Here is a 12,834-nt window from a genome sequence, read left to right as displayed (position 1 = left end):
TAAGCTAATGAATGAAGCAGAAAAGGAACAATATTCATATAAATGCAATGAATACATTTGAGAATCAAAGTATTCAGCAACAAATGCGGACTTTCAATGGAACAGCCATCTTTAGGATTGCCAACTCCAAGATGGGAAATTCCTGGAGATCTGGCGGGGGGGGGGGGAACATGGAGCAACCTGGAGAAAGTGGAGTTTGGGGAGGGAAAGAACCTTTGCATGGCGTAATTCCATAGAATCCACCCCCCCCCCAAAGTAGCCATTTTCTCCAAGTGAACTGATCTATTATTTATTTATTTATTTACTTCAATTTATATTCCGCCTTCCCCACATCAGCAGGCTCGTGTGACCTAGAGACCAGTTGTAATGCTGGGAAATCTCCAGCCACTACCTGGATGCTGGCAACCCTAGCCATCTTGTAGGGGAAAAAAATACATGGCTGATTAAAGGTGGGACTATGGCTCAGTGGTAGAGCATCAGCTTGGCATGCAGAAGGTCCCAGGTTCCATCCCTGGCAACTCCCATTTAAAAAGATCAAGCAATAGGTAACCTAAAAGACCTCTACCTAAGACCCCGGAGAGCCACTGCTGGTCAGAGTAAAAAAGACTGGCCTTGATAGACCTATGGTGTTATTCAGTATAAGATAGCTTCATGCAGAATACACAATGGACTGTGATTTTTTTAATAAATAAGAAATGCGAGGAATTTACCACTAAGCTTAATATGCATATGATATATTGTAATGCATGGGGGTCTAATGGCAAGGATTGATCCACACGGTCTCTCGCATGTGCTGGTTGACATTCAGAGCAGGAATGAATGTACCTTATGAAACTGGAAAACCAAGATTTTTTTCCTTCATAGAATTACTGACTCATATAGTTGAAAGGGCTAAAGAAATCCATCTATTCCTTGGCAAGGATAATCTGAAGCGAATACAGAGTGATTCCGCACACTTTGGATAATGCACTTCCAATCCTCTTTATAGATCATTTGGAACAGATCTTTTTGTGTGCGGAACAAAAAATCCACCTCAAACGATTGATAAAGTGCATTGAAAGTGCATTATCCAACGTGTGCAGAATCAGCCATAATCTCTCTCCCATAAACATACCATCAATAAGAAACTGAAGTAAAGTAAGTGCATTATATAAAAGTTATACAGATTCAAAATTAGACAATAAATTGAAAGTTATACAATCTGCAATGTTAAAGGATTGTGCTGTGCCCATCTTGATGTGAATCTATATGGCATTGAATGGAAGAATTGACCAGCAAGATCTTCAAATCTAGCCCTCTTTGTTTCTGACAGCAGGCACCGAGAGGCATCTGAGAAGCACAGCATTCCAGTATTTCTCATTGGCTGGGCCCAACATTGAAGATCCAGGCAAATTCTAGTTCTCAGGCTATCATGGGTATGAGATTTATTTTATATGTTATTTACTTCATTTATGTCCCACTTTTCACCCCAATGGGGGACACAACATGGCTTACGACATTCTTCCCTTCTCCATTTTATCTTTATAACCATGTGAGGAAGGTCAGGTTGAGAATGTGTGACTGGTCCAAGGCCATACTGCAAGTTTTCTTGGCATCAAAATGAACCGGTTTGTGAACCGGGGCAGGTTTGTGAAAGTTCATGGTTCGTGGTTTGTCAAATGTGATGAACCACGAACTGCACGGTTTGTTTTTTTCAGTTCGTGCCCATCTCTATTCAAGTGTACTCTGTCTCCCTAGCAATGCATGTGTACCCACAATGGGAAAACCAATATAAGATCTTTCATTTGATCCTGCTCTTGTAAGATATCTTGTATAAAGAGATTCTAAATGCGGGTGCCATGCTGATGTCAGCAGTGGTTAGCTAGAACCTTCCAGTCTATGACTGACTATACTTTCAATGTATGAATTTGGAATCACACAGTAGCTCTGTCCACATGCTATAATGAATGCATTTACATTCTGCATGTGCATGCATCCCACATCTGCGTATGCATATGTTTGTGGAAAGTGCCAAGCGCTTTACAAACGAAGCTACTGACTTGTACCTGGAGAAATGCGGGGTTTAAATTGCAAGTTCAGCTGCACATGCACTGAATCTAACATGAGACACACATAGAAAAAAAACCAAGTGCATGCTCTACACAGATAGTACGTGTGTTCACTGTAACATGAGAAAAGGCCCTGGGAAATCGTGAAGAAAAGCAGCATGGTGGTGGGAGATCAGCGGCAATAAAGAAGCAGGTTTCACACATCCCCAGTCTCCAAAATAATAATAATAATAATAAAAACGATATTTGGATGAGAATAACAGATTAAATTGAGTCACTGCTGGATATGGAAAATTGCTCCTCGATCAAACAATAGAAAAAAGGAAAGAGCCTTCAATCAATAGTGGCTGGTGTTATAGAGTTTGGGAGATACTCATCATTGAAAAACTTGCAGATAATTACCCCCAAAATTGTTCCCAGCAATTCTTTTTTTTCTACCGTTTAGCACCTGTTTCTAGAATATGAATAAATAACCCCTCCAAATCCTCTGCTGAAAGCATTTCAATGCACCTTGTTTGCTTTTGAGGCTTCCTGCCCTTACACCTGTTTACTAGAGACACTCGTAAGCTAGCTATATTTTACATTTATACTGTGGTGCCTCTCTCCCATTGATTGCACGTTTTATTTCTGTCATTCCTGGAGAGAAAAGAAATAATGAAAAGACTACACGAATGCTGAATAGTGTGTCATCAAATAGCAATGGGAAAGATTTCTTTAAAAGGCTTCTAAATAAGTCCTCGACAAAGAACAAACATGCTAACGGCACATTTCCAAACAATCATGCATTAGAAATAGAACTAGGTCCAGGTTTTCAAAAGAATTCCAATTCCAACAATGTAAGGAGATTGCTATATCATTTATAAGGTTACTTTATTGTACAACATTCTGCATTTCAATAGAATTTTTTGGCTGCTCTTCCAAATCAGAATATAAGTACAATACCACTACTTTTCCCATACTTGCTACAGCAACCTGAGGCCTTGAACCAGCTACAAAGAGAGGCAAATGTACACACCTGCCTACTGATCAAGAATGTGGCATGGTTGGATCTAATGCAAAGAGGATTTATAAAATGCACAAAGCATTCATCTAATAGAATAACGAAACCAAAGTCTTGATACACTTCAGGCTGTATAGTGTTTCTTTACAGGAGTATCTGCTACATTAAAAAGACGGAATTTAGATTGTCCAGTTGCCAAGTTACAGCATTCGCATATATGGTTTTTAATCTCTAGCAAGCGGAGGTGAAGGTACCACAGCGACAGGCTTTGCATGTTTGGAGGGGCTGTGGCTCAGTGGCAGAGCATCTGCTTGGCATGTAAAAGGTCCCAGGTTCAATGGTTGGCATATCCAGCTAAAAAACAATCAAGTAGTAGGTAATGACTCTGACCTGGATAGCTCAAGTGAGCCTGATCTTGTCCGATCTCGGAAGCTAAGCAGGGTCGGTACTGGTTAATAATTGGATGGGAGACCTCCAATGAAGACCAGGGTTGCAGAGGCCAACAATGGCAAACCACCTCTGTTAGTCTCTTGCCATGAAAACCCCACCAGGGGTCGCCATAAGTCAGCTATGACTTCAGGGGACTCTCCAACAGCAGTAGAAGGTAATGGGAAAGACCCCTGCCTGAGACCCTGAAGAATCCCTTCCAGTCTTAGTCAATGCTGACCTTGGTGGACCAATGGTCTTGACTCAGGACAAGGCAGCTTTATGTGTTTAGGGTTGCCAGCCTCCAGGTGACGGCTGGAGATCTGGAACTACAACTTATTTCCAGGCGACACTGATCAGTTCTGCTGGAGAAAATGGCTGTTCTGGAGTGTGGGCATTATGGCATTATACCCCACTGAGGTTCCTCTTCTCCTCACCCCCAAAATCTCCAGGAATTTCCCAACCTGGAGCTGGCAATCCTGCAGCAGAATACAGTTTTTATGTCCAGGTGGGTGGTCCCTATCAATCAAATATCATTTCCGGTTTAACTTCGTAGGTTCCTAATGAACAGACGGGGGGAAGGCAAAACTGCCGTCAATAACTTTTTGCTTTTTTTCGGTTTCTGTACATACATATCAGTAATTATCAAAGAAGCCGTACAGCTTGCTAAGGCAGAACACTTCAGTGAACAACTCATTTTCTACCCAAGAAGCCTAGTATAACCGGGCTTTTTTGGTCGTAATTGAATCCAGCCTACTACTGTCAAAACAGAGAATTTATGAATAATAAATTGATTGTAGCCAACAAAGCTTAGTCTGAGATAGCAAGCTCTGTCGAGGAATCTGATGAAATTTAAAACACAATAAAGATTAATTTAGACCCAAACTTATAGAGTTTCCACAGTGGACAAAAAAAGCAAATAAAGCTGTCACTCTCATGTAACAAAATCTATATGCTACAAGGTAAAGGCTCTTTGAGCTAATAGAGGATGGCCAGAGTCCTTTAAAAAAAATCTGTGGTGGTAAAGTAACATGGGATGTGTTGTCATAGTGCCATAAAAATACCAGCTCAATTAAGTGATGCTTAGATTAACTTTCAGAGTAATTTTGCACCCTTGATCCTAGAAAAAAATGTATATAATGAGTAGCATATGTAGAGTATCTCTACACGAAACGCCTCAGTGCGTGTTCGTCAAGTGTAGGGAAATGCAATGTAAGTTGGGAAGCGTAGTTTAAAAAGACAGAGCTGGTGGAGATTGCTCCTCAGAGGGCTTGTCAATTTCATCTTCGCCTCCCGAAGGCTCTGTCAATTTCACCTCCCCAGTCTAAAACTGTGTGGGATCACAACCAGAGGGCAGCGAGGAATTGAAATGGGCTGGAGCTGCCTTCCAGAGCCGGGCTTGGACCTGGAGAGGTTATAAGGGGCTCAAGTCTCCATTCTGGCATTTCATATCCCCTTCACACAGCTCTAGTGTATAGCAAAGCCCTTGCTCTGCCACAGGCTCTGTCTTTTTAAACTACCCTTCCTGGCTAACATTGCATCTCCCAACACATGTTCTTCACGTGTAGAGAGACTCATCGTCTGCACCTCATTCCATGTCTTGTCCAACTTTATACTTTATGTAAAGTGAAAGTTAGAGCTTCCTGAAATAGGCACTAACTGTAGCTGATCTAAGAGGAGGTTAGTTGGCAATTGCATAAAAATTATTTTTTGGTGATTGTTCATGGACTTAGATGAAAAAAACAGTGAAGGCAGTTAGTGATCCTTTAATTGGGTTAATGGTGAAGGAAATTAGTGACCCCACTGGCTGAGATTATTCATGCTATCAATCCAAAAAGCATTGCCTTTACTCTTACATCTGTTTCATTTGCCATAAATGATGTCAATTCGGAATGGCTACATAATACATAATCAGAATCACTCCATGATTCCTGATTGGCTTGGACCATGTAGTGAAGGAGAAAGGAGTCTAAACAATGAGGAACAAAGGCAATAAAATGCAACAGTTTGTTAGGAGAACAATGTCTGCGAACAAGTGTAGAAAAGTTCAACATGCACAAAGTTAGGGGGTTCAAGAAATATGGGATACAAAATTAGTGATTTTGCTCCAAACGCCAAAATATGCAAACATCTAATTGAATCACTACTGTCAAAGGCTTTCACGGCCGGAGAACGATGGTTGTTGAGGGTTTTCCGGGCTGTATTGCCGTGGTCTTGGCATTGTAGTTCCTGACGTTTCGCCAGCAGCTGTGGCTGGCATCTTCAGAGGTGTGACACTGAGAGATCTCTGTCTTTTGGTGCTACACCTCTGAAGTTGCCAGCCACAGCTGCTGGCGAAACATCAGGAACTACAATGCCAAGACCACGGCAATACAGCCCAGAAAACCCACAACAACCATTAATCACTACTATTCTTCCCACTGACAAGTCTAAGGTCCCCTTTACTTGCAACTTGCCCCTCAGCTTCACATCTACTCTGATTTCTGAGTCCTAGCGATGCAAGGGTACATCTTGGATGGTTTTTGTATTTATTAACTACATTTGCTTGTTTGTTTATAATGTTGCTTTCCACCAGTATGGCTCTTCAAGGAGGTGAACAAATTTGATATAACACATGCATGTGCGTAACATGTGCTGTCAAGTCGTTTCTGCTTTGGTGACCCTATGAAATAACAACCTCCAAAATGTTCTATCATTAACAGCCATAACAACAATGACAACAGTGTGCTTGAGACCCTAGAGAACCTCTGCCAGGCTTGGTGGATGGAAGCTTTGGTGGATGGAAGCATAACAGTGTTCATGAAGAACATAGAAATAGGCATATTGGGAAACTGGATATGATCCAGATATGAACCGGATATGATCCAGATATGAACCGGATATGAACCGGATATGATCCAGATATTAACTGGATATGAACACCATCACCAAGGTCATATAATCTTGCTTGACTGCCATTAGACAATATTTTTGGTGTCAAGGCATAATAAATCTTACTGGTTCAGACTTGGGGGAAAATGGAGGTATTCTTCTGCCGGAAGGGAAAAGTAGATTCATGCTTGTAACAAGCAGACACTGAAGGCACACAGAAACACCTCCATAGTAAGTCTCAGTTCAAACAACATCTATTTTTCTTTTTTAAGTAAGAGTCATCTAGAATTGGAAGAGGTGGCAGCCTAGTGGCAGGGGCAGTGAGGTGGGGCTGATGCTGTCCAAAGGCACTATAATGATGCCAGAAAGATGGATGAGCATGAGAAATAGACACATTATTCAAACGCATCTGAACAATCAGCTCCTTGCTTGCAAGTAGAGAGCAGGATGTGAAATGAACCAGAAGACAGTTGAGCATGGCTACATGGAAGCTTTCACTAAAACAATTCTTAGCCGAACATCACATCCTTCAGGTACGGGAGCAGAGTTCGAAGTGAGCTGGAAATGCATGCTACCTTTTGGTACCTTCAGCACAAGGATACGCTTGCACTGCAGAAGCTAATGCTTGGGATTGTACAAAAGTTTGCTAAAAGATCGATAGTTTTAAAATATGGATAAGCAACTGACAAATGGTTTGATCACTGGACTATGAGAAGAACAGTCCACAGGTTATCTAGACCCAGAGATGATTGTTCGCTGAAAAGAATAGCCCACTGGGTCTGATGGAGATGGGGCACAGCGGAATGGCTGTACAGATTGACAGCCCTTGAAAAAACATTGTTATGCAAAGCAGATATGGCCAATAATCTGTAGGGCGTGGTGGTTGGTGCATGAAGAGACCGTGAATACAGCATGACGCCTTGAAGATTCTTTGAAGATTGCTTTGCACTTAATTGACATATCTACCTCAACATCTGCAGCACTTACATCTTTTTTGAACTTATGAACTGCGTTGTTTATAGTCTTCCCTGGATAATTCCATCAACTTTGTACATCAGGACCAGATACCGGATGATATAACTATAGATTCATGTACTATTGTTGTATGATTGTATTACTGTATATTGATTGTAAATATTGATTTCTTGTTTACACATATAGTACGTTGCACTTTCTTATAAATTATATACAGTAAATGTGTGGTTGATATATCCTTAGCCAGGAGTTTGTAACTATTAGTGCATAGGTTATCTATGACAACATAGCATGCAATTCCCCCAAAGCCAAACAGAATCATGCCTACCAGCTGTTTGGCAGTCGCTCTGCTTTGCAGTCTCAGGAAAGAAGCAAACCAAGAGTTCCACAGTGGTCATTAAGTGGCCCACACAGGGGCAGTGGACAATCTCTCACCTCTGGGCTCCAAGCCCCACTGGGGCTCTCCACTTCAGCAGGAGCAAGAATGGGGTGCTGGAAGCAACACTGCAATGTCATTTCCAGCTGTACCTGGAAGTGATGTCACAATGCTCCAGGAATTCCCCATATCTCTATGATTTTGTCATAGAGATTGAGAACTTCCTAGAGCCCCTTGATGGAGCTTCCAGGTACTCAACTGGAAGTGACATTACAATGTCACGTGATGTTACTTCCCAAGTCCCCATCTCCAAAATACTCTTACGGGTTGCTAGCAGTGATCTGGCAACCCTCGGACAACTATACCAGTACAGTAACACAATTTGATGTGTTACAAACTCGTCCCAGGGGATAGTACTTATGGGTTGCATCTGGCCAACTTTTCAGCTGGTGGAAATGGGTCTCTTTTGACCCCCAAGACAGTCTATGATGGGGATCATGGGACCTACATAGACAAAAGTCACATGGGATGGGGAAAGTGGTAAGGAGGGGAATTGGGCAGGATGGAGTAAAAAAGCTGTGAAGATCCAACCATTATTTAGAGAATTTATATTACACTTTTATGTATTATGTTTCAGTTTTAAATTGATGTATTTTAATGCATGTGTTTAATTACGTTTTTAATTGTGCATGTTTTTTTTTATTTTGTAAGCTGCCTTGGGTATTGTGAAAAAGTGGGATATATTATCAACCAACCAACCAACCAATCAGTCCAAACTCTACAGACCCTTGCTTAAGATTACTTCTCCCAGCGTCACCGTTATAGTTTTCAAAGCCAACTTCATATATACTACAGCTTGGATCATTTTCAACTAGCATAATCAGAACTCTTGTCATATGCTTTAATTATCCAATATCTTGAAGGCGGGTTTACAGATTGAGTTCATATCATTCCACGTTTGCCCCATTACCAAAAAGATTAAGAGGGGACCATAAGCACAAGCAATTGAATAAATAATCCCTAAATAAAAGAAAGTAAGTATGGTGATGCATCAACTTGCTAATTTTCCTCTCTCAACCACAGCACTAAAATCATTAACAGAGAAATAAAAAGTACATATTCCTCCTGTCTGGGAATTAATCTTTGAGGTCACCTCGTAAGCCAGTGGAGAAGAAGGATATGTAATCTCATTACAAATTCAATAAAACTGTTCCATCATGGGGAAAGAAAGAGAGAGAGGAATTCAGTAAAGCCTATAGCTTCAAACCACACTTCTCCATAAATCTGTCTATGAACTACAATGTTCAATTAATCTCTGAACCCATTTCAATACCGAGTCATCATCTTTACTGCAGTTGACATCTCTGATCTAAGAATAGGTACCTGCGCATGCTGAACTGTGACTTATGAAGCAAAGCCATTAGCACTTAGCCTGGGAAATTTTATTACTCGAAAATCACAGGTCAGAATTTTGAAATGCAACATCCCCGGTGATGCTTAGCCAAATTTAATCGGGCTTTTGTGTGCACACGGTGGTGGCTTTGGGCTCATTAGCACGTTTTACTTTTTACTAATATTAATCACAGACAGAGGTTGGTTGTCGCTTCACCTATCCAGCAGCGAATCCCGAGTTTGCAGAAAACGATCGAAGTGTGCTTTACCAAAAAAGTGATCATATTGATGTGGAAGGGAATACAAACAAACGAAGGGAAAAAAATGTATTATTATTGTTACCCTATAATTCATTTCTCATAGTATTTCCTCTACATTCTGCAGATAACATATTTCCAATCAACTGTCCTTTAGCGCAATTCCACAAAATTTTCTAATGTTGTTTTCCACCAATGTATAAAACAATACACAGCCCAATCAAGATTGCCAAAATTCGTTCTGATAGCCACATCATCCAGTACTTGGCATCTGAATTAACTTAGTTTAAATCTCATCACTGCTAATAATTTAATAAGCAGCTTCAGATCACATGAAGTAGCCTCATATGCAGTCAGAACTTTGGTTGTATTGTCGAAGGCTTTCACGGCCCGAGAACGATGGTTGTTGTGGGTTTTCTGGGCTGTATTGCCGTGGTCTTGGCATTGTAGTTCCTGACTGTGACACTGAGAGATCTCTGTCTTTTGGTGCTACACCTCTGAAGATGCCAGCCACAGCTGCTGGCGAAAAGGTCAGAAACTACAATGCCAAGACCACGGCAATACAGCCTGGAAAACCCACAACAACCATAGAACTTTGGTTCATCAAGGGTCAATATTGTCTACTCAGAAGGCAGCAGTCAGGGACTAAACCTGGGACCTTCTGCATGCCAGATGCTCTGCCACTGAGTCATGGCCTCTCTACTGTTGAAGCAGAGTCATTGATCTCTGCCTCCTGTGCATTACTCAGTCCTTGCTATATCGATTGGTAGTTTGTGTGTGAATGAGCCACTGTTGATCAAACATCACACATGTGCCATGTATATGTGATGTGCTGTCGAATTGCTTCTGACTTATGGTGACCCTGTGAATTAATGCATCCAAAACCTTCCATCATTGACATGTCAATGGGTTGGATTCAGTGAAGCATAAGGACAAAGACATAGATCTTTCTCATGTTGCCTCTCCTATGAAAAATCAGATTTTGGAGATCAAGGAAACCCAAATGGACATAAAACTGTATAGAACATGGGGCTGTTGGGAAAAGGAAGGCTTATCCAGTGAACTATCCCTCCTAGTTCTTCCACCTGTGGCACTTCTGTTGGTGCAAAAGAGTTTGGTGGTATAACAGGCAAATTCCACCCACTCCCCAAACATCACTGAAACCTCTCACAATACATGGCTTTGTGCACATGAACCCCTTGACCCCTGGTATCAGCAATTCACAGATTAAAAGGGCCCACTGGAGAGGAAGAAAGTTGAGTAGATCTAAGCTCATAAGCACTTTCTTCACAGTGCTTTGGAAGTTTTCAAGTGGAGACCATTTGCACACTAAACTGACATATGTTGTGTTGTGTAATCACCAGTAACGTGTTCATTTATGAACAAGAGAAACTTTTGGAAGCCAGGACGAACAGTCAGTGATTGGTTGAAAGAAAGGCAAGTGAGATTGGGGTCCCAGCTTAGCGATTTTGTAGAAATCCCTTAATAACCTTTAACTGATCTTGCATTCAGGCAAGGTGGCAAGGTTGGAACCATAGTATTGAGTTAAGTCAAATCTATGATGCAGAACACTCTGAACCTGGATAGCCCAGGTTAGCCCAATATCATCACAGTTTGGAAGCTAAGCAGGGGCAGCCTGGTTAGTACTGGGATGGGAGACTGTGATGGACTGCTATTTAAAAACAGGTTTCCTAAGAGCAGCACCATCAGAGAGCTGAAAGGGAAAGAGTTAACTATTGCCTGGAATGTAGAGACTTAGTGACAGGATGCTCCCTCCTCTCTGATTGGTCAGATAGAACCCGACTGAAAGACTGACAGTTGGTTTCTGTGGGTGAGAGTCTGACAAGGAAGGACAAACAGGTTCCCCTCTGAAGTGAGGAAAGAGAAATCTTTGTCTTAACTGTAACATTACTGTCCTGAGGAAGAATTCTATTTAAGAATTCAAAGTAAAGGGTTAACATAAGCTGAAGCCTGCTTAACATAGACATGAGAGAACTGGGAGTGTGTTTTGGCAAGAGTGATTGGGTAGTGGTTTGAGACTCCCATTCAAGCCAAAGGAGAAAGGTTAAATCTTCTGAGTAGAAGAAAATTAATTCCTACCCAGTTTCTAAAGGGGGTTTGGCTCTGAGGAGGACCCGGATCTGTTGTGAAGGGAAAACAGTATTAAACTAACTGCAAGAACCCTGAACTGTCATAGGAAACTTTTTGAAGAAACATTGTTGCTGTAACTAAAGTACTGAGTAAAACCCCTTGAATTGTTGGATTCTTGCTAATACTGTCTTTATAACTTGTATCTATTTACCCTTTGTTATTGTTTATGAAATGTCCCTGATACTGTATTGAATGTACTTGATACTGATTGTACTAATCTCATACTGTGTAATCCGCCTTGAGTCTCAGTGAGAAAGGTGGACTATAAATGACATAAATAAATAAAACAAATAAACCATGTATGTAAAAAACTAAGCTTCAAGGACACTATATAGCTTGTTACTCAAAGTGTATTCTGTACTACCAATAACATTTTACCTCAGTACTTTCATTTCTTGACTACCCTTATTCAGTCTCTGCCTTTTAAATAATGTTATTTCTTTTTGAATACAATCTCTAGTGCCATTTCCAACAAGGAAGAGGATGGCTCCTGCTTTTCCCCAACACGTTCCTGGACTGGGCTAAAAAGTCAGTATTATGTCTGATATTTAGGGTGAGACAAACAGACTTTCAAAACGTCAAATGATAGCATGCTACTTGGAGCTGCTCATACAACACAGGGGGACTGACTTTTGGTGGGAAAACCTGCCACACAGTGGGGGAGTGAAGAGGAGATCCAACATAGAGACCATCAAGGAAGTCCAGGGTTATATGCAGAGGCAGGCAGTGGCAAACCATCTCTGCTCATCTCTTGCCTGGAAAACTCCTTGGGGTCACCACGAGTCCGCTGTGAATTAATAGCACTTTCTATCCACCACCCAATGCAGAAAACAAATTTACTAGTGAGTGGTGGGAAATGGAAGCATCATAAAAGTGAGTGTTTGAAAATCAATATTGTGTGCATCTGAATAAGGTGGTTTTAGCTTGAGAAGGGCCTGCCCAACAAAGTCTTCTGCCCCAAACCAACTCTCAGCTGTTTGGAGTATGGCATCTGAATAACATTATCCTGACTGCAGCTGCCTTTATTGTTAGCACTTTCTCTTCCCCTCCTCACCAGTTCTGGAGAAGCCAGAGGTGCTAGCACAGCAGAGAGGCAGTGCTCCAATGAAAGCTACAGTCTGACAGATGCTCCTTTCTGCAACTTGGTTGCTCTGATTGACTATGCGGTGTTTAGGCAAATTAACCTGTGCATGGAAAAATTCTTTATTACTATGCTTCAGCACAGATGGAAAGACGAGCCTGACAGTACCGGGTACTAGCTCAGCAATTAACTGAAATGTTTCAATAGACTAATGAACTTTCATTCCAAGCATGCTCTCTGTCAGGAAAGGAGACAAG

The sequence above is a fragment of the Eublepharis macularius genome, chromosome 5 (assembly GCF_028583425.1).
Source record: "Eublepharis macularius isolate TG4126 chromosome 5, MPM_Emac_v1.0, whole genome shotgun sequence".
Taxonomy (NCBI): domain Eukaryota; kingdom Metazoa; phylum Chordata; class Lepidosauria; order Squamata; family Eublepharidae; genus Eublepharis; species Eublepharis macularius.
Note: the sequence above shows the minus strand (reverse complement) of the source record.